The sequence below is a fragment of the Alligator sinensis genome, unplaced genomic scaffold (assembly GCF_000455745.1).
Source record: "Alligator sinensis unplaced genomic scaffold, ASM45574v1 scaffold610_1, whole genome shotgun sequence".
Lineage (NCBI taxonomy): Eukaryota > Metazoa > Chordata > Crocodylia > Alligatoridae > Alligator > Alligator sinensis.
In genome coordinates, this window is record NW_005842348.1 from 878,785 (window position 1) to 883,118 (window position 4,334).

Here is a 4,334-nt window from a genome sequence, read left to right on the forward strand (position 1 = left end):
GAGGAAATGGCAAGGGGGAGTGGCCCCTGTCTGCGCTTCCTTCTCCCAGTTGCATGAGGCCTTATCTGCAGTCTGCTCTGCAGCTGCGCTTGCTGCTGGCTTGCTCACACTGTGTCAGCGTGTTCACACACACATGCTCACAGGCTGCTCAAGAAAGTTCACTCCTGTTCTCCAAGCTCTTCAGAGGGATGTCAAAAAAATAACGTGTCACCAGCAGCAACCCCTTTAGGTGTGTGAGAAGAGATGCAGTCATGTCACGGAGCTGCATTGGGGAACGGGGACAAGATGCAGGTAACATTATTCCCTATCCAAAATTCAGCACTGCTGCAACTCCAGCTACACTGAATGTCCCATATGAACCAGGGTCACTCTGAATCCACTTCCAAGTCAGCAGGTATAAGGGAAGCCCAGAGCAGGGCTGTGGTGCTGGGAAATGGAGCTGCACACAAAACATGAAAGGATGCCTGCAAGGAATGTGGGGCAGGGGAAAGTAGGGGAAACCAATCTGCAAACCCAGGACTGAAGCAGACCACGGTCCCTCTAGCTCAGGACTTCTGACCACCTGGATGTCAATCGCTAGGCCGGTATTAATACAAAACCGGACACCTTTATGTCTGAAAAACAGAGGACATAAAGGCGTCGGGTTTTGTATCGATAGAGGACAGAGTAGCAGAAAACCACACATCCTCTGTGATGGCCACCCTATCAATCACACAGAATTTCATCCAGTTATGCTGCTGTGGAGCCGGCTAACTTGTGTTTGCCTCAATAAGCTGTCTTTAACCTTTGCTGGCCTGGAAGCAACAAGAATGAGCAAGCAACACAGCAGCGTGGCCCACCGCTTTCCCTGCTGACCTCAGTTTTAACTTTCTAATTTCCTGTCACTGTGCACTCAGATAAAAGGGAAAAGCATAAATTCTGGCAACCATCCCTTGTCAGAGGGAAAAATAGCAAGCCTCTCCAATTTGTGTCACCAGCTCCCAGCAAAACCCCAACTCCCTGGTGGTCTGTCAGTGAGACCCTAATGCCCTACTGCTCTCCCTCCCGTCACACTGCCCAGCCGCTCTCTCTCAGTGAGTTCAGCTCCGCATAGTGCTCCAGCCAGAATCAGCAGGTGCTAGAGAAACTGGACAGCACTGTAACCAGCTGAGGTCAGCAAACTCATTCCCATAACTCAGGCAGATGTGAAACAAATTGGGGCTGACGAGAATGAGTGGAATGCATGCGCCGGTCTGCTGAGCTCAGGGTCAGTGGGAGAAACCTGAACCTGCTACGTGGCCTGTGTTCATTTGCCTTTCCGTTCGTAGGCCCCTGTACATCAGATCTCGGGGCCTCACAGCCATGAAAAAACCTCCTCAGCATCAGCCCACCCCCTCTCCTGTAACTCAGTCCTGCCTCCCACCTGGCTGAGGCCCCGTGCAAGGGGAAGTTGACCAGCACGGAAAAGAGAGCTTCCACAGGGGCACATAAGGCAGAGAGCAAGAGCAGATCAGCAGGGAGCAGAAAGCAGAGCAGCAGCTTGGGCAGGAGAAGGGGACTGAAGTAGCACTTAAGGTGGATGCGGGGCTGATTTGTGGCACACATGCTGAAAAGGTTGGTCCCTCCAATCTAAACAATAGGTCCCAGAAGACAGACTAGACCCTAAGACTAGACCCAGCTCTATAGCTTCTTTGCTTTGGGCTCTATACAGATGTTGCATCCATCCCCAGATAAACCATTTTATTTTGGGACAAAGTGCAGTCATGATGTTCATGTCCATTGTCCTGGGACAGACCCTAGAAAGGTTCACAGGATAAGAAGCGTGAACGATTTGTCCTGGGACATCTCAAAGCACATCTGAATGGTTTCCTTCAGGTTACATCACTGAATCAATGGCAGAAAAGTGGCACTGCATTCAGCTGCTCACTAAACCCTGACTGGAAGAGCGATGTGTGTACTCACCAATCCCAGGACATTTCTGTTCTGGGACAAACACAGGCAAAAAACTTTTCAGGGACAAATGCAATATCTGTTCCTTGCCTTGGTGAGGTATTCACAGGCTGACTCAGACACTTCTAGGCCTCACAGGCAAAAGCATGCATACACATACACAGAGGCCCAGCCAACAATACACCCACTCACACGCACAGGCTCCAAACACCTGCAGCATTACACCCACCAGCAAGAAAAGCAAACATACCCACAGGTCCCCTTGCACGCACACACGGGCATACAGGTCCACCACACTCCCTTTCAGTTGCACACAAAAAGCAGTAACACTTGAATACACAAACAGAAACACAAAAGACCTTTATAACCTCAACAAGTTGTTTCTCCTACAGGCTATGTCAAAAGAGGCAATGGAAAATAGTGAAACTTTTTAATAATTATTTCTATTTTTAAATATATGGGCAACACTATGATAGAAAACAAGGAACGCAGTGCATCCTCCGAAGTATGCTATCGCCACAGTCATGGTTCCAGATGAGCTTTTGTATACAGTTAAATTTTGCATCTTCTCTGAAATCCACATACATATTTAAGTTGGTCCAAACTTTGGTGGACAGATCATACCCCAGGGGAAATTTGAGGCCATATGTCAAAGAGGTCATGTAAAGAAAGTTTGTATTACTGGAACTTCTCCGTAATATCTAAGATCTGCAATGAAAAGTCTAGTCTAACCTTTGAAATGTAAAATGTAGCAAAAATTTTTGTCATTATGAAGTGGCATGGCTCTGTGTTTGTGCACTATTACTAAGTCACATGCGCTGTGGGCAGATATCAGAAAGCTCCAGGGGCAGATCTAGGATTTTGAAAAAAGGAGTGCAGATGGTGTGGTGCATCTTCACATATAACACAACACAATTTTTATTTTAGGTCAGAAGAAACTAGAAGCTTTAATGATAGGCTTAGGGGTCTAAGGCTATATTATTCAGTTCAAGATCCAAGCAAAAATAAATATAATATTATGGAACTGCAAATGAATTTACTATACCATATATGGTATTATATATACAAACACAGACTAGGCAAAAATAATCAAGAGATTTCTTTATTCCTGTTGTCATTAGAATTAAATGTACATCTCTTTCCCATTCATAAAAACAAAATCTAGCCTTCTTGAACATCTGGAAAGTGCATCTAATGCAAGGGTAGGCAACCTCCAGCACACATGCCAGAGCATGACAGGCAAAGGCATTATGCTTGGCAGTTGCACCTTGGAGAAGGGGCCCAGGCTGCACTGCCAGAACAAGGACTGGGCTCCTTGCAGCTCCCCCTCTGTTCACCCCAGCACAGCAACATCTTACAAACCGAGGTTGCGGGTGTTTTTGGCACTCTGCCCAGAAACACTGCTGACCCCTGATCTAATGCTTCACGATAAGTTCTTTTCACACTTGAGCTGATATTTATTCACCCAAGTTAATGTTTTTAGCTAGAGTTAAAAACAGTCTGCAGGGCTGTGAAATAGGAGCTACATTACCAGGAGCAGCTAATAGACAGCAGAATTACAGAAAGAGTGCTCAATTAGCGAGACATCAAGACCATTAAAAAGGAGAGAGGGTTGTTAACAACTATGGAATAAAATGTTTAAAAGTAATCAGGTAATGAGCCCTGAAGTCGAGACTCCCTCACTGCTGCCTGAATAGAAATGCTACTGCCTCTTCCAGATAATTGGTTTTCAACTTTGGGTGGACCAAGAATCAGAAGGAGGTGTAACTGCACCATTGTACCCCCTCTGGATCCACCCCTGGAGAGAGCTTCCCAACAAGATACCCTTTAGACCCCGTGAGGGGTCTCTAGTTCTGAACTAAGAGTGCTAACCTTTTCACTCTTGTTAATGTTCCTCTGGATTTTACAACCCTTACCGTGCACCAAGGCCCCATACCAATATCTTGAGGTAGACAGCTGTCCCTATACCTAACAGCTAGACTAACAGAGAAATTTGCACAGCTGCTTTTCTGGGACAGCTGGACATAGAGTATATTAGGGAAAGTCTTACTTCCACACTGCTTTTTGGAACAAATGGGACCAATTTGTGTACTTGCCTAGATTGTCTGTGTTCACTGATTTATTCTTTAGACAATACTTCCTGTCCAAAACCAGGAATGGCATACAGGAATCCCAGTTCCCAAAACTGTATAGCTGTCTAGCAAAACCATCTCCCACTGGCAAAATGTCCAGGAAATAAAGGTCTATGAGAACATCTGAATACCCCCTGTTTAAACCTTTCAGCTGATCGATGTGCAGATCAATACAGTTCCAGATGATGAAGGCTTTATTCATAGATTCATAGATGTTAGGGTCGGAAGGGACCTCAATAGATCATCAAGTCCAACCCCCTGCATAGGCAGGAA

The 4,334-nt window shown here is 45.9% G+C and overlaps 1 protein-coding gene across 2 annotated transcripts in view; it reads right to left on the bottom strand.

Annotated features, from left to right (window-relative positions):
- TOR4A (torsin family 4 member A) overlaps window positions 1–4,334 on the bottom strand; it is a 22,876-nt gene that overhangs the window by 15,467 nt on the left and 3,075 nt on the right. The window lies entirely within an intron of this gene.